The sequence below is a fragment of the Lissotriton helveticus genome, chromosome 2_1 (genome assembly GCF_964261635.1).
Source record: "Lissotriton helveticus chromosome 2_1, aLisHel1.1, whole genome shotgun sequence".
Taxonomy (NCBI): domain Eukaryota; kingdom Metazoa; phylum Chordata; class Amphibia; order Caudata; family Salamandridae; genus Lissotriton; species Lissotriton helveticus.
In genome coordinates, this window is record NC_136059.1 from 1,801,175,106 (window position 1) to 1,801,193,607 (window position 18,502).

An 18,502-nucleotide genomic window follows, 5' to 3' on the forward strand; every position below is an offset into this window, starting at 1 on the left:
ATATGCACTTTAGCACTGATCAGCAGTGGTAAAGTGCCCAGAGTCCTATTGCCAAAAACTACAGGTCAGGAAAAACAAGGGAGGAAGAAGTAAAAAGTTTGGGGATAACCCTTCAAAAAGGGCCATTTCCAACAGATTTGATCCAGCGAAAGCGTCTTTACACCTTCACTCACTACTCTAACCGTAATGGGCCCTTTACAATTACTCAACTCGCATCACTGCACTTTACCACAGAGGCGATGGTCCTCTGATGGATCTTTATCCGCTGATAGTGAGGGAGGGAAATCAGGGTATACAAAACTACATTGGGAACCCAATGAGGACCATTAATTGGCAGCCAACTCACATGTTCGAGATGAGATTCAAATATACTATTCTCCAACCATGCTACAGAAGCATTGTAGCGGGTAGATCTAACTTCCTGAAGAAATTCAGCCTAACCAGGATTATACAGACTAAAAGTTCTCCAGTCGCAACTTGATGTTCTGAAATCAGTCTATGATTCTCTCTTTTACACATTTAGAATCTGTGTTTAAATAGCACAGTTTAAAGAAAGAACGTTAGACACAATAACTGGCTCAGACAATTTCAGATTATTTAGGTATTGTATTAATGATCCAAAATCAATGCATGCAATTATCATTTTAAGCATTTCTGTCAAATATCTTACAGCATGTAGTATGAAACCACACATTTAACCAAAGTTCATAATGCAGAAGAGAGTGGCAACACAGTTACAATTTCCTACCTCCATCGAAAGGCAGAATGATGGTTTGTTTCATTATAACAGCATACAAAAAGGTTCTAAGACAAGGGGCAAAGGAATCAAATTAAAGTCCACTAAGGGCTATTCCATTGGCATTGGCTATGGAGTACATGGGGCAAACTCTGGTTGCTCACCAGACAGTCCAAAAGAGTTCAACAGGCAAGATCATTGGCAAGGGGCATAAAACATGGGACATAGAAATCAGGCTGTCTGCACAGAAGGTTTCAAATGAGTCTGCTAAGAGCAGCAGCATCAGCAAAGGTAGTCCACAAAGTATGAGCCAAGAGGATGGTTCTTAATCATAGAAAAAGCATATGTCTCCTCACAAAAGGGTAAAAAGAGCAAGTCTCACTGCCCCTTCTTTGGGGTCTCCCCTTTTATAATCTTTATGATGCTCCTTGTGATCTGTCATCACACCATAATGGTCAAGTCATAATGTGGTTGCTGTGCCGATCATAAAAGGTACAAAATGTCAATACTCCAGTATAGTTTCCCAGGCCTTTCATGAGATTTGAGAGTCCTTTCCGTCCTCACAGGTTAGTCTACAGAAATTGAATTACCTTGTTTGGTTCCATGTTTTGAACAGAGAGCATATGCACTTTTGGCACTGGTTAGCAGTGGTAAAGTGCCCAGAATCCTAAAGCCAGCAAAAACAATTTCAGCAAAAAGGGTAGGAGGATGCCAAAAGGTTTGGGGGGGACCCTCCAGAGAGGAAAATTTCCAACAATTGTGCTTGCCCATAATCTGCCTGACCCAGTGGGCAGAAAGCCCACTGGACACCATAGAAAGCATTTTAAAATAAAGGAATGGGTTGTGGGCTGGCCCATCCTGTATTGAGATCCTAAGCCACTTTGTGACCCAAGGCAGACTTTCTGCCTCCTTAACAGGATATATTGGAGGATTCACCTCCAATTTTCCTGCCAGAGCGTGTCAGAAAGGCCACTAGAAATCAGGGATCCGTATCCCACAAAATTAATATTGTTGGGGCTCACCAAAAGCACAGATGTTCTTTTTGCGCCCCACAAGAGGCAGAATAGTGAGTCCATGTGTCAAAAGTATGCCCAAATTACTTCCAATTATCTTTCACTTGGCATAGTGATGGCTACAGTACTAAACTCTGGGTCAGCCTTCACCCTTGAAGTCATAACAAGTCTGGACATTTTTGACAATTTGAGAACCAGGGACATCTATCAATCAATCAATCAAAAAATGTATATAGCGCGCTACTCACCCGGAGGGTCTCAAGGCGCTTGGAGGAGGGGGGGGTCCGCTACTGCTCGAACAGCCAGGTCTTGAGTTGCTTCCTGAAGGAGAGGTGGTCTTGGGTCAGGCGGAGGTGGATGGGGAGGGAATTCCATGTCTTGGCAGCCAGGTAGGAGAAGGATCTTCCTCCCATGGTGGCTCTTCGGATGCGTGGAACGGTGGCGAGGGCGTGGTTGGTCGAACGAAGTTGGCGGGTGGGAGTGTAGAAGGTCAGGCGGTTGTTGAGGTACCTGGGGCCCAGGTCATGGAGAGCCTTGTGTGCATGGGTGAGGAGACGGAACTTGATTCTCTTGTTGACGGGGAGCCAGTGCAGGTCTCTCAGGTGTCCGGAGATGTGGCTGTGGCGGGGGATGTCCAGGATGAGTCGTGCGGAGGCGTTCTGGATGCGTTGGAGTCTCTTCTGTAGTTTGGCTGTGGTTCCGGTGTAGAGGGTGTTTCCGTAGTCCAGTCGACTGGTGACGAGTGCCTGTGTGACCGTCTTCCTAGTTTCGGTGGGGATCCATCGGAAGATCTTCCGGAGCATGCGTAGGGCGTTGACTTGTCTGGTCATCAAGAGGGAGGAGTCCAGGATGAAGCCCAGGTTGCGTGCGTGGTCCGTTGGTTTGGATGCGCTGCCCAGGGCAGGGGGCCACCAGGAGTCGTCCCAGGCGGAGGAAGATGGTCCCAGGATGAGGACTTCCGTCTTGTCTGAGTTGAGTTTCAAGCGGCTGTTCTTCATCCACTCGGCTACTTCTTTCATCCCTTCGTGTAGGTTGGTTCTGGCGGTGGCTGGGTCGTTGGTGAGGGAGAGGATCAGCTGAGTGTCGTCGGCGTAGGAGATGATGTTGAGGTTGTGTTGGCGTGCAATGGCCGCGAGGGGGCTCATGTAGATGTTGAAGAGGGTGGGGCTGAGTGATGATCCTTGTGGTACGCCGCAAATGACTTCGGTGGCCTTGGATCTGAACGGGGGGAGGCGGACTCTCTGGGTTCTTCCGGTGAGGAACGAGATGATCCACTCCAGAGCCTTCTCTTGGATTCCGATGTTCCCAAGGCGTTGTACTAGGGTGCGGTGGCAGACAGTGTCAAATTCTGCGGAGAGGTGCAGAAGGATGAGGGCAGCTGTTTCCCTGTTGTCGAGCAGGGCTCGGATGTCGTCAGTGGCTGCGATGAGGGCGGTCTCAGTGCTGTGGTTGGCTCGGAAGCCGGACTGCTAGGGGTCGAGGGATCCGCTAGTCTCGAGGAAGGCGGCAAGCTGTCGGTTGACGGTCTTCTCGATGACTTTAGCAGGAAACGGGAGGAGCGAGATGGGGCAGAAGTTCTTGAGGTCGGTGGGGTCAGCTGATTGTTTCTTCAGGAGGGCGCTGAGTTCGGCATGCTTCCAGCTCTCCGGGAAGGTGGCGTACTGAAGGAGCAGTTGATGACGTCTCGAAGTTGAGGTGCGATGACGAAGGCGGCCTTGTTGAAGATGTGGTGGGGGCATGGGTCGGTTGGAGATCCGGAGTGGATGGTGTTCATCGTGTGGATGGTGTCTTCGGTGCTGACCGGGGTCCAGGTGCGGAGGGTGATGGTGGGAGGCGTTGGTTCGGTGGTTGGGTGCGTGGGCTGTGTGCCGAAGCTGTTGTGGATGTCGGCGATCTTGCTGTGGAAGAACAAGGCGAGAGAGTCGCAGAGTTCTTGCGAGGAGGTGATGTCGTTGGTCCCGGCGTTGGGGTTCGAGAGCTCTTTGACGGTGTTGAAGAGTTCTTTGCTGTTGAGAGCGTTGTTGTCTAGTCGTTCCTTGAATTCTGTCTTCTTGGTGGCGTGGATCAACTGGTGGTGTTTGCGGGTGGCATGCTTGAGGGCGGTCATGTTGTCTGTAGTCGGGTCTTTGCGCCAGGCTTTCTCGAGGGTGCAGCAGTTCTTCTTGGATTTCATGAGATCGTCGTTGAAGCAGGAAGCCTTCTTGCTGCCGGGTCTGCTGGGATGGTTTTTCAGGGGTGCGAGGTCATCAGCGCAGTTGGTGATCCACTGTGTGAGGTTGTTGGCTGCCTGGTTGAGGTCCGTTGAGCTGGCGGGAGGATTCAGGTTCAGGGATGTGAGGAGCTGGTCGGAGGTGATCTTGTTCCAGCTCCTGCGGGGAACCTGTTGCGGGTGGTGGTGGGTCGTGGTCCTTTTGAAGCTGAAGTGGACGCAGCTGTGGTCTGTCCAGTGGAGTCCGGTGGAGTGACTGACGGAGACGTCCTTGCTGGAGGAGAAGACGGGGTCGAGCGTGTGTCCGGCGTAGTGGGTGGGGGTGTTCACCAGTTGCTTGAGTCCGAGGTTGGCAAAGTTGTCCAGCAGGGTGGTGGTGTTGCTGTCCTTGTTGTTCTCCAAGTGGAAGTTGAGGTCCCCTAGGAGGATGTAGTCAGCGGAGGAGAGGGTGTGCGGGCTGACGAAGTCTGCGATGTCTTCGCTGAATTGTGTGCGGGGTCCTGGGGGTCTGTAGAGGAGGGTACCTCTGAGTGTGGTCTTGGGGTCGGTGTGTATCTGGAAGTGGAGGTGTTCGGCGGCAGTGAGGGTGTCGTCGGAGTTGGTCCTGATGCGGATGGTGTTCTTGTGGACGATGGCGATGCCTCCTCCTGTCTGGTTGACGCAGTCCCTCCGGGTGATCTTGTATCCGTCCAGGATGGCGATGGCGATGTTGGGCGCTGAGGAGGCGTTCATCCATGTTTCCGTGAGGAAGGCGACGTCTGGAGATGTGGTGTCGAGCAGGTTCCAGAGTTCCACGGCGTGTCTGTGGACGGAGCGGGTGTTGAGCAGGATGCACTTCAGGTGGTTGCTGCTGGTGCTCGGCTTGGCGGGTGCGGTGCAGGTCCGGATGCAGGAGAAGTTGCAGGATCGGCAGCGGAAGGGTCCGTGGGTGCGTCGCAGGGTAGCTCGGTAGCATCCGGGGATTCCTGCGATGTTGAGTGCGTTGAGTGTGGCGGCGTCATAAGTCCGGCGGGTGGGTTGGCATCCTCGGGGGCCAGGGGGTCTGGCGCTGGGCGTGGTCCAGGCGCGGACGGGTGCAGACAGGCTTGCCTTAGGCGCGCCTTCGGCGCACAATCGGCGCGCCCGCTGCGCGTGCGTGGAGGCGTCATAAGAAGGGAGCCGGGAGGGAGGGTCCGCTGGGTGGCGGGAGCGGGGGGACCAATCGGCTGGCGGGGGCGGGGCCGCAGGGAGGCAGCGGCGGGAAAGTCGAGTGCGGGCGGGCGGCTCAGCAGCGGCTGGGTCGCCTGCAGGAACAGGTAGCAGGTAGCAGGAGGAGCGTGGGGGCGACCAGGCCTAGGCAAGGCTCAGTGGTCGCTCCCGAAGAGAAGGCAGAGTCCCCTTAAGAAGGGAGCCGGGAGGGAGGGTCCGCTGGGTGGCGGGAGCGGGGGGACCAATCGGCTGGCGGGGGGCGGGGCCGCAGGGAGGCAGCGGCGGGAAAGTCGAGTGCGGGCAGGCGGGCGGCTCAGCGGCGGCTGGGTCGCCTGCAGGAACAGGTAGCAGGTAGAAGGAGGAGCGTGGGGGCGACCAGGCCTAGGCAAGGCTCAGTGGTCGCTCCCGAAGAGAAGGCAGAGTCCCCTTAAGAAGGGAGTCGGGAGGGAGGGTCCGCTTGGTGGCGGGAGCGGGGGGACCAATCGGCTGGCGGGGCGGGGCCGCAGGGAGGCAGCGGCGGGAAAGTCGAGTGCGGGCGGGCGGGTGGCTCAGCGGCGGCTGGGTCGCCTGCAGGAACAGGTAGCAGGTAGCAGGAGGAGCGTGGAGGCGACCAGGCCTAGGAAAGGCTCAGTGGTCGCTCTATGTCATTGTGACTTGTCTAAAAACAATGGACCCAAATACCTCAACAACAGAATAACCTTCCACATACCCAATAGAAACCTCCGATCTGCCAACCTTGCACTTGCTGAAACCCCAGGCATCCACAGAGCCAGAGCAGGCGGAAGATCATTCTCTCACATTGCGGCCAAGACTTGGAACGAACTACCGAAAGACATCAGATGCGCACCCTCCCTGGACACCTTCAGGAAGGCTCTCAAGACCTTGCTCTTCTGCTGAACGGATCTGCATACCCCTCCCCCTCAGCACATTGAGGCCCTCTCGGGTGAGTAGCGCGCTTACAATTCCCTGATTGATTGATTGATTGTAAAAACACCCAATTTTCTAGCTCCTTCCAAAGGACAAGCCTGTAACATGTGGGCCCAATATTGGCTTGCTCCCAGGGCCAGGGGACACTGCCAACTGTGTGCATTTCTGAAACCTAAAAAAGAAGGAGATTCCGGGGTGGAATGGCTTATGTGGACCCCAGCATATTTTCCCACCAAGAATAGCCTGTGAACATCAAATAGAATCATAAAAGCATCCCGTTTCCTGCAATCCAGAATGGTGTGGTGTTGGAAATGGCCCTTTTTGCAGGGTTATTCCCAAACATTTTGCTTTTTCCTCCTATTTTTCCCTGAGCTGTTTGTGTTGGTTTTAGGACTTTGAACACTTTTCCCCTGCTGATCAGTGCTAAAGTGCATATGCTCTCTGTGTAAAATGTGTTATGGATTGGTATTTCCATGATTGGCTATTTGATTTATATGTCAGTCCCTAGTAAAGTGCACTGTGAGTGCCAGGGCCTATAAATCAAATGCATTTGGTGGGCTGCAGCACTGGATTGTGCCACCCACGCAAACAGCCCATAAAGTGTAACTCTGGCCTGCCATTGAGAGCCTGTGTGCAGCCTGGGGCTACCATGTCGACTTGGCAAGTGCACACATTTTCCAGTCCCTAAACCTTCCCTTTTTCTACATGTGAGTCGCCAACCAGGCAGGCCCAAGGTACCCCCATAGGCAGGGTGCATTGTATGTGAAAGGTAGGATATGCCCTGGTGTGTGTGGCATGTCCTTAAAGTTAATTACAGCCTACTTCGTGTTTCACTATTGCAAGGCTACCTGTTCCCCATAGGCCAGAATAGGCAATTTGATTATAACATCCTATAATCCTAACTGACTCAGGGAACATGGTAGAAATTCAAGTTTAGTAGGCCTGAACTCGGAATGATAAAATACATATTTTAGTGATGTTGGTTTTAACATTCTGTGTTTGAAAATACCACTTTTAGAAAGTAAGTATTTTCTTGCCTAACTATCCAGCCTGCCTCTGCGAGGTTGTGTATTGTCTGTCTGGTTTGTGAGTGACAGCTGCTGGGGGAGACTCCAGGAGACAAGGTGAGTCAGCACAGGGCTGAATAGATCTATCTGCACATAGATGGGTGGGAGAAGTAGCACCTGGGTCTGAATAGGGCTGTGCTGCCTCCCACAATGCTGGCTCCACCTCCTGAAGTGCGTCTAATGTCCCTGGCCTGCACTGTCAAAGGAAAATCAGGATTCCTGTAAACAAAGCGCTCCAAGACTGACCAAGACTGGTTTAGACAAGGTACAGGGCCCACTGTATTCAGAGAACAAAGGAATTGCTGGTATAAATATTTTGGCCCAGACCCGAAGACTTTAGAAAACGCGGGAATCAAGGAACCTGCCAAGAAGAGAGCTGGAAGAGCTGCCAGGAGGAGTACTACCCCTTTGCTGTGTTGTTGCTTTTTTGGGTTGGCCTGCAGCTGCTGCTTCTGCCTTGGTCAGGGAAAGGACTGGACTGAACTTTCTCTACTTGTGCTGAGTATCTCGAAGGGCCTGAAACCGAGCTGACCTCCTGTTAAGAAGTCTCAGGGACTGCAAAGACTTCACCAACCTCTGGATACCACTCCTGGAACCTCTGTTTCACTTGCCACAGAGAAGAGTGAACCGCGACCGCCTCTGTCACCGACTCCATCGCAGGCCTTGTGTCCTGAAGGCACAGCAGGCCGCACCGTCTCGCCCTGCACCGCAAACCTTGGTCTCACCGACGCCGTCTGCACAATTGTCACCGAGCCCCTGCCTGCACCACATCAAGAGGCACCCCAACCCGCACTGCCTCGCTTCACTTCGTGGCCTGGTCTCACCGACACAATCGCCCCAGGCTCGACACCCGTGACCGCCTCGTCACACACAGCTGTGCGGCCCCGCCAGCGCCAATTCCCGCAAACCAGCTCTGTCGCTTGCATCGCTCTGTCGCCGCACCGCATCCAGAGGACACCGCACTGTGCACCGCTTCCACTTTGCATCACAACTGCGACGGATGCCAAGACCGACTCGCACCTCCGTGTGAGCCGCACTAAGAAAGGTACTGTTAACGAGTCTGTTCACGCTGTTGCTGGCCTGTACCGACGTGGTCAGCTGAAACTGTGATACTCTGTTGTTTTCAGCACTGCGGTAAACTCGACTCGTACGAACTGTGTTTTCAATGTGTGTTTGCAATTTAAAGACATCTTGCGAGGTAACTATTTTTAAAGTACTGTATTGTGGATTTTCTATCCTATTTGGTCTTGTTTTAAGTATATAAAAATATTGGCTATTTTTCTAAACTGGTGTGGTGTCCTTTTGTAGTGCTTACACTGTATTACCGTTGGTTATGTGCAAATGCTTTACACACTGCCTCTGAGATAAGCCTGACTGCTCGTGCCAAGCTACCAAGGGGGTGAGCAGGGTTTATTTTAGGTGTGTAACTCCCTTATCATGACTAGAAAGAAGGGTCTCTACTTGGACAAAGGTGCAAGCCCTTGCCAACTAGAGACCCCCATTTCTAACACGTGGCATGTGTGGATCTGAGACTTTTTTATGCAGAATGCCCTGCCAGCACCAGCCTTTTGCATAAAAAACACCTAACTGCATTTCTCTTTCCATGGAGCATGGGTGCAATATTTGAGTCTGGAGTCGAACATTTCCCATGATAGCCTACATTGCTAGGGTCCCTGAAAACTAGAAATAGAGGGGAATTTAGGGTAGTGTGGCATCTGTTGATCTGCATGTTTTCATACCCTGAATGCTTTGAAAATATCAAAGTACATGGACCAAAATATGTAATTTCCCCCACATTTAATCTCAGACTCTTCCAGCCACTTAGGCACTACATTAACTCCACATGGTTCAAGTCTTGGGCAGTACCTCCACCGGTACAATAGGCCAACTCATGGATGTGGGGTACTGTTATCATCAGAAGGAGATTGAGCAAGATTGTAGGAGTCTTGCGGTTGGCTGCAAGTTTCAGAATGTTGTATCACACTAGTGTATAGACATTGAGTTCTATAACACATATGTCGACATTTATAGAGCACTCTGTCAACAAGTCACCAGAACACTCTGTCTAATAAACAGTGATGGTATCCATGCATGACACACCATCCTGTATTCCTCCAGGTGTCTGGTTTATAGAAATGACTGGGGCAGTGCTTAAATGGGATAAAAAAAAGTGTGTGTGGGGGGCTTTAATCTGGTAATCTGCACATGGTGGAAGACATGTGCTAGGAATCCTTCCTAGAAGGTTTGGCCTCTGTAATTTGAGGGCATTGTTAAAGCATGCAAACTAAAATCCTTTGCTACTAATATTTGGTTACCTTTCTGAAAGATCTCTGTTATTGCATACCACACAACAACAACATTTTTGCCTTAAAGAACCAGACCTTTGACCATGCATGTTTCCTAATTTGTCTCAACAAAAAAATGTATATTACAGATTTATTAAATATCAAAACTAACAATGATTTTGTTGTGAATGTTCAGAATTGAAAATATATCCGTTCTGAATAAAAGAGACTGTGAATTAAACAATACTCAGGGCTCTGGAAGCGGTAGTGGGCCTTTGAGTTATCTCAATCATTCCCATTTTTCCATTCTCACCACTTCCTTCTGCAGTCTCTCACTCTGTTACACACTTGGACACCTTTTCTCCACAAATAATTCTGAAATCCTCCATTTGTACTTCTCACACATCATCGCCTACATAAATATTTTGTGGACCAAAATATTGAGAAGGTAAGTGCAAATAGGTTAGTATAGATGTATTACTCTTAACTCCACACCTACGTACCTTGAAGATTTGAAGATTTATATATTGTCAAGGTACATATATGTGGAGGAAAGTAGAGTAAAACTTTGTTTACTCATTGAAACTTGCCTTCATGATATTTTTGTCCTTGATATTCTTGACACAATTGTTTGTCCAGAATATATTTTATCCAAACACCATATTAATGAAACAGGAGTCTGTTTATCCTGTCCATATGGCCAGATCCTGCCCAGGTGCTATCATTTACCAGGAAGATTAGACTGATCCGGGAATGGGCTTTGAAAGGATGAAATCTTCGGTTGATTTTTAAATATAACTCGCACAAGAGGAGGTCTGTAGAAGTTATTTTCCATTGTCACTAACATGCAGCACCAATTTTGTTTTGACAAGACTCCGATTTAGTATTGTGCACTATTTAGTGGCTTTTTCTAATATAAAGTCTTGTCCCTCAGATGCGACATCTTGTCCATGTGATGTTCGGAACTTGCTGCACATTTTGCTGTTTTGTAAACCTATTCTTGTTAGCCAGAACATTTGATCCTACAAAGCCGCCTTGAATTACTTACTTGCATTAAGTGATTCCTTTGTGTTTTTTTAATGTTGCTCTTTTTATTTTGAAAGCCATTAACTTGAGGAAAAGTGTTATGTATTAATAGGTGCTTGATTTTAGAATCATGTTATGGTTATATGATGATGATGGACTATCTTGTATATGTCTCTGTTTCCGCTATATATTGTTTTATTAAGCGGCTCTCAAGATATGTTTTATATTGTTTTCATTAAGCATGTATGCACTTTTATGGCTGTTTTGAACTAGTCAAATAAAGTTTTATGAACCGAACCAATACAGTAGTGATATTTTACAGCAAAAAATAAATGTACAGAAACACAACATCTGGAAGAAACAAATACCATGAGATAATGCAAGATGAAGTGAAGCAGTTGAAATCTAAACATGGACTACATCATGAACATCAATTTCTTGAAGTGTTTTTACAGCCGATGAGAAATTGATTTGTTTTTTTTTCCCTGTAAAATTAAAGACATGAATATAAGGATAGCTACAGAGCAGTTTGAAAGTCACTTTACTTTACTGCTTGATCTGAGACCTAGAAAGACCTGCCCCCTGTAAAACCCTGGCCTGAGTTTGTCCACCCACAAATGTGGGGTACCATTTTTATCAGGAGAACTGTGGATATACTGGGTGGGAGGACTTTTCGCAATTCTCACAGATTCCATAGCAAAGAAATTTGAGGACATTCTGTAATATTAGCTCAAGTGTGACATTTGCATGGCATTCTGTGTAAGAAAATGAATTGGGGTCTACATAAGCGACACCACCCTGTCTTTTCTAGCTTTCAAAAAAAATGTCTTGCAACTACTATGATATTAAGCAATGCCTGGAGAATAGCTAACTAAGACGCTGGATACCGAAAGGATAATATGGGGGCGTGGGGGAGGGTTCTACTACCTACATCTTCATCTCCATTCTTCTGAGCTTATAGGATTATTTACAGACAGCTGCTATTGCTTTTTGACTAATGCTTTACATTAGAAATATTATATTTCTTCTTTTGAGGTAAATATGTATATATGCAGGCCTCTATGGAAAATAGATTCTTAAAGGAAATGCTGCAATATAAGCCCTCCTTACCTGAACCTCAAACCTCTTATTTACCAAGTATTTATGTTTTTATTCTGGAAGATTAAAGCTAGCTTTTATCTGTTACCTCTAGGCTGCACGGAGTACTTTATTATGCGGTCTCCCTGCTAAGCCTGTTAACGCTGATATCTTTTACCTCTGGGAATGAACGTCTGTTTACACGATTCCTCTGTCCTGAAAATCCAAATGATGTGGTAATCTCTGTTCTTTATTGTTTACTTCAAAGGTATATGATAATGAAGTCCAGTCACATCAGGTTCGGGAGAACTGCTACTCCGGCGCGTGACGTGTATGTGGCAAGCGAAAGCTAACAGCGTGCAGACAGGCAGCGCGTGGCACAAGTTAGCACACTTTGATGACCGCGAAGAAACACAGCAAGCGGTCTGCTAATTAGCAGGCATCCAACATTTTATCGTTTTGTTGGCTTTTTGAACATGCAAAACCAAGCTGCAACTTCCAGTTCACAAAGAAAATAAATGTACACAAGAAAGAGCAATGCCTGGCACGTGCTGTGTTTCAGCACTGTCATTGCAGGCACCGGTGGTGACAGATGTTTCAGGTTGTGAAGATCACTCACGAGCGGCCATGGGCGTGTGTGCCGAGCAGAACTTGCGTACACTAGTTGAGAATTAACGATGAATATTTATTTCATTTTTCCTAAAAATTTATTTCCCTTAGTGCAAGTTAGATAAACAGGAATAGAAAGGCAAACTGATGTGTTCTGACAGTCCAGATGTGTTCGAGATGGTGAAAACGATTAGCAGCTTTGCTGGTGACGTTTCTCTCTGTCAGGCTTTCACATTATTTATTCTCGGCGACTGCTGTTCAACGCACCTAGGAAAACCATTCTTTGCTCGAGGTAAAACGAATGGAAATATTTAATAGCACAATAGCACACCGATTAAAGGCCAAAAATGAATGCGGCGAGTGTGTCACGCTATGTATTTTCCCGCAAATTTCCATGAGCGCTTTACAAAATGAGGCTTTTAGTCCGAATTGTGATTTGCCACTCTATTGTGTGACACTTTATCACGGGCGTTCACACTTTGCATTAAAATGTATTGAGAATGTCTTGCAAGAGACTGGTTGGGGCACAATATGTGCATCTCACAAGCCTTTTTTTTAATATGGCCTTCGACCTCGCTTATAAAAAGATTTGCAAAAATAAATAAATAAATAAATAAAAATATTGGCAAAATAAAATAATATATAGGATTTTACGTGTCTCGTAAAAAAAGCATTTTGAAAACTGAAAGAAAAACATAGTCCAGAGTAGTGGGGTAGTTTGTTCTTCAAGACTGACAGTAACCACAGATTGACCTGTGCTTAACATATATCACCCAATAGATCCGATATCATATGGAAGTTGCTAAGGCCTGATTTCCAGAACTAACTTAAGACAAAATCTTAAACTTACTACCATTTTGGTATTCACAGAAGGCACTTCTCATTTTGCTATTCACAGAAGACACTTACTCATTTCAATATTCACAGAAGTTAGGAGTCCTAACTTTAGGACTGCTAAATGCCTTCTGTGAATACCGAAAGTCTCAAAGTTAGTATTTTTCTCAGTTTAGGAGTAATAAAGATAGGACTCCTAACTTTAGGACTCCTAAATGCCTTCTGTGAATACCGAAAGTCTTAAAGTTAGGATTTTTCTCAGTTTAGGAGTAGTAAAGTTAGGAGTCCTAACTTTAGGACTCCGAAATGCCTTCTGTGATCACCGAAAGTCTCAAAGTTAGTATTTTTCTCAGTTTAGGAGTAGTAAAGTTAGGACTTCTAACTTTAGGACTCCTAAATGCCTTCAGTGAATACCGAAAGTCTTAAAGTTAGGATTTTTCTCAGTTTAGGAGTCCTAAAGTTAGGAGTCCTAACTTTACTACTCCTAAACTGACAAACATCCTAACTTTAAGACTTTCTGTATTCACAGAAGGCATTTACAAAGCCCTACAAACCTCTCAGAATGCTGCGATCCTCTTCCCAGCAGCTGACAATTGTGCCTAAGTTTTACCGTTCTTACAAAGGAGGCTGCTCTTTTCAAGTAGTAGCCGCAAAATTATGGAATGGTCTCCCTTTCTCCCTTAGACAGGAACGTGATCTTCTTAGCTTTAGGCAAAGCTTAAAGACCTGGCTCTTCCAACAGTAGTCACAGTCCAGTTAGTTACCCCAGACTGTTTCTTCACTTGCTCTGTTTTGGGGTTAAGACAGCGCCGGGATACTCCTTGGAGTAGCCGTGCGCTTAACAAATACCCCTATAACATAACATCACATAACAAGTTAGTTCTGTGAATCGGGCTCAAAGTGCTTGAAGGCACTGATGCAGTACGTTATTCTGGGCTTTCGCCTTTACAAGTTAAAAGTAGCAGCCTACAAGTTAGAAAACAGCAGCTTAATAAAAGTGAATTGAGTTTATGGACCATAGGCAGCAGAGCTTGAAAGAGCAGTCTCTTCCCTGTTCGGAGCCCTCCTACAGAGCTCCAGGCAGCCACGGCGCTGCACCCTCCCTTCAGACCTCCCTCCCTGAACCCCGCAGCCCCACGAACCTCCAGCCAAGGCAGAGGTAGAGCCTCCCCATCACTGATCAACGACTCGGACACCACAGCTTCCAGCGCATCTGCCAGGCTGCCGGCCTCCCCCGAGGGGAGGGCGCTGGCCTACAGGAGTCTGATGATCATGGCGCTGCTGCTCATCTTCTACGAAGCCCTGCACCAAGAGCAAGAACCCCGCAGACATGCCGGAGACTATCACAAGGCCAGATTTCCCATTATTGCCGGTTGCACCCTTTTTGGACTCTACCTCTTCTTCAAGATATTTTCCCAAGAGTCAATCAACCTCCTCCTCTCCATGTATTTCTTCATCCTGGGCATCCTTGCCATATTACACACCATCAGCCCTATCATGACCAGATTTTTTCCAGAGAACTTTCCCAATAAACAGTACCACCAGCTTTTTGTACAGGGAACGGGGGAGAACAAAGAAGAAATTCTGAACTATGAATTTGACACCAATGACCTTGTTTGTGTAGCCCTCAGTAGCATTTACGGGGTCTGGTACATGCTAAAGAAGCATTGGATAGCAAATAACCTCTTCGGCCTGGCGTTTGCACTCAATGGCGTGGAGCTGCTGCACCTGAACAATGTCAGCACAGGCTGCATGCTGTTTGGCTGACTTTTTGTGTATGATGTGTTCTGGGTGTTTGGGACTAATGTCATGGTCACTGTTGCTAAATCATTTGAGGCACCAATAAAATAGTTTGTTCCCCAGGACTTGCTGGAGAAGGGGCTGCTGGTGAATAACTGCGCCATGTTGGGGCTCGGTGATATAGTGATTCCAGGGATCTTCATTGCCTCCTTCTGCGCTTTGATGTCAGTGTGAAGAAGAATTCCCACACCGCCTACTATACCAGCTTCCTGGCTTATATCTTTGTGCTGGGCTTGACCATCTTCATCATGCACACCTTCAAGCATGCACAGCCAGCTCTCCTCTACCAGGTTCCCGCCTGTATTGGTTTCCCCTTGCTGGTGGCGCTTGTGAAAGGTGAAATCGCAGATATGTTCAGGTATGACGAGAGCTCAAAGGAACCTATGGAATTCACTGGAAGTGAGAAAGAGACTGAGAAGAAAGACAATTGATGTTGATGTGCAGCTGAATATGCCCTTATGATGCCAGCCTGGATCCGTCATCCCAAACCAAGAGAAAAACACTGCAAAAGTGTTTGCCCCCTATTTCAGGAAGAAACTAAACTTTTGGAAAATGGAGGGCAGACTTCTGTATCCCTTGCCTGCATGAGCAGGCATATTACTATCCTTGAACTGCCTGTGCCAGCAGGCACCTCCTATGATCCCCTGTGTCTAAAAGGAGACATTCCTACCAACTGTACTGTGTCTGTGTGCACCGCACATGAACACTTTATTTGCAAAAGCAGGCGTTCCACCTCCCCACTGTTCTCTGCAAGCAGGTGCTCATCTCAGCTCTGTCTGTGCTGGCAGACACTCGCCATCCACGTCTTATCTAGGAGAACAGGCGCTTTCTTGTTTGATTGCAGGCAAGTGTTGCAGCAATCTCCAGAATGGCTTGTGCACATACAATCCTGCTCATCAATACAAGCAGGTGTTAGATCATACCTGATGTGCCTGTGCAAGTAGGCGCCCACAGGTTTGTGTGCTAACACCCACCCGCAGCTGTTTCTTATTGCTCCTATCTGTGTGAGCAGGTACTGTTACCTTCCTTGTAGTGTATGTGCAAGCAGGTGCTTTTACCTCTGTTTGAAAAGGAACTCCCAGCTGTGCACATCTGAGACAAAGCACTGCTAACATCCTGGGTTGTGTGTGGGCAGCCCTTACCACCATACTGTCAGATCTTTGTGGGCAGGCAATGTACCATGCCTCTAGTGTCTCGAGTGCGCATCCACTGCCATGATTCTATGCCCATGTGAACTGGTGCTCCCAATATACTGAATCAGTGCAAATAGGTACAGCAGAAATCTCTGCTGTGTCTGTCTGTGCAAAGATTGCTACAAAACCCGATGTCTGTATCGGCAGTCTCAGCATACAGAGTGTGACCAGGCACTCTCAGTACACCCAGTGTTTGTGCAAACAGCTGATCCTGAGATACTTTGTGAGTGCAGTCGCTTTATAGATACCCATTTTCTGTGAGCGTAGCTCTTGCTGTACCCTGTATCTGGGTGGACATACGCTGTTAACATACCTGCTCGTCATCATGTGTCTTTGGGAGCAGGTATTATTGCAGCCCCACTTCCTGTGAGAGCAGGCGTGGGCCCCCACCCCTTTACTCATGCTTGTGGACAGGCTCTGCTAACACCTCTTCTGTCTTTGTACCTTCCCCAAGCCCTTTTCTGACTTCTGTCCAGCTTCTGCCACCCATGACCTTTCCTGTAAGTATTTTTGTTGTCAAGTTTAATTATCAGGCCGTGGAAAAAGAGGAGAAACATGCCATTTTTACATTTTGTATTGTTGACTTGCTTTCCGAGGTATTAAACCTGACTGTGCAGATGAAAAAAAAAGTGTAGGGAACATAAAGCTGCCCTTAAATTGGGCTTACATAAAAACATGTTTCATCAACATGAAGTTTTTTCAGATAAAGTAATGACTGAATACAGTGCGTCCAATTTCTGGATTTAGCAAAAGGCATTAAGGGCATTTGGGCGCATGTCTGATAAAAGCCACACAAAAAAGTTAAATGTAACAGTGACTGTTTAAAAGTATTATCACATGGGCAAACAAACGATTCTAAGTTGGTCTGAAAACCTGAAGGAAAACAAAGTAGGTATTTTATTGCATCAGCAGGGAACAGTAGAAATCATTCACAAAGGTGTTATAATGATTCACTGAGGGGTAAGTTGAGGTAGAGGATTTTAATAATTCTGTGCTCAACCTTCTCTCCCGTGCATGTATTAGCAGTACCGATTGAACGTTTCACAAAATATCAAGACCTCTGTCACAGGCTAAACAATCGCCTCATCATTTTTCCAAATCGAGAGTCATTGCAAGGGGAGGGCATATTTGAACTTGGTTGCATATGTAGCTTACAGCCAGATTCATGAAGCCAAATTGCGATCGCAATAGCTGCGAATTAGCAATTGCGATTGCAATTTGAAGAAAAGCAGTTATTGATAGTGAAAACGCAAAAATTGCGAATTCGCTAAAGAAAAATTGCGATTTCGCAAAGTAATTAGCAGAATCCAGGAAGAAGGCCATTAGCAAATCGGAAATTGCGAGAAACCATGGATTCTGCGAATTGAGTTGCAAAATTGCTAAATAATCGCTATCGCTATTCAAGAAAAATCGCAAAATGCGAAAAACCCAAAAATCGCTATTAGCGACGCGCAATTCAAGGAGAACCCAAACCAGGTGGTAACCATTAAGGGAAAAAAAACTAAAAAAAAACTTTAACAAACTACCAACAGGTGCAGGCCTGACCAAACACACTTAAGGATACGCAGCTGGAGCATGAGGACTCTCACAATGCCAGGACTCTACATGGTGGTCAGGCGGCGAAGGCTACAGCGAGCAGCAGGGAACAGACGCATGATCCAGGAGCGAATATTCCACCAGCGGGTCACCCTTCTGGGACAAACTGATGAGCAAATTTACTCTAAGTACCGCCTGAATGGGGCAATGATCATCAAGCTAATCCGGGAAATAAACCCACTGATGCAGCACACAACAAGGAGGACCAATGCCATGCCCACCCATGTCCAGGCCTTGTGCAGCCTGCACCTACTGGCCTCCGGAAGCTTCCAGGGGATAGTCGCTGTTGCAGGAGGGATATCCCAGCCACCATGTCCCGCTGCCTAAGGAGTTTCCTGGAGGCAATGCTGACCCGGCTACACCACTACATCTCATTCCCGACCACCCAACAGGACTTGAATGACACCAAGCTTCAGTTCTACAACATCGCGTAATTCCCACATGTAATAGGATGCATCGACTGTACCCACATCCACATCTGCCCACCAGCACAAACGGAATACATGTACTGCAACCGCAAGTCCTACCACTCCCTCAATATCCAGATGGTGTGCAACGCCAAGACAATCATCACGGACATAGTGGCACAATATCCGAGGAGCACACATGACTCCTTCATATTCCGGCACAGCGGCATGCACACACGACTGGCCAGGGGAGACTTTGGCGAAGGACACCTATTAGGTAAGTACACATGCCCCCAAATAGTACACTGTGATCATGTATCTGCGCAGAACAGGCACTCACCCTGTGCTTCTTTCCTTCAGGTGACAGCGCCTACGGTCTCCGTGAGTACCTCCTCACCCCATACCTCAACCCTGCCACACCACAGCAACGGCGTTACAATGCTGCACACATAGGCACAAGAAATTGCATTGAGAGGACATTTGGCCTTTTGAAGAGCCGTTTCCGCATACCTCACAAGACTGGTGGGGCCATCAA

The 18,502-nt window shown here is 47.5% G+C and overlaps 1 protein-coding gene and 1 pseudogene across 1 annotated transcript in view; both read left to right on the forward strand.

The window, feature by feature from the left end:
* Nucleotides 1–18,502, forward strand: part of LOC144818900 (cystine/glutamate transporter-like) — an 868,430-nt gene that overhangs the window by 498,438 nt on the left and 351,490 nt on the right. The gene's annotated exons all lie outside the window — the stretch shown is intronic.
* LOC144819149 (signal peptide peptidase pseudogene) lies at nt 868–15,218 on the forward strand (annotated as a pseudogene).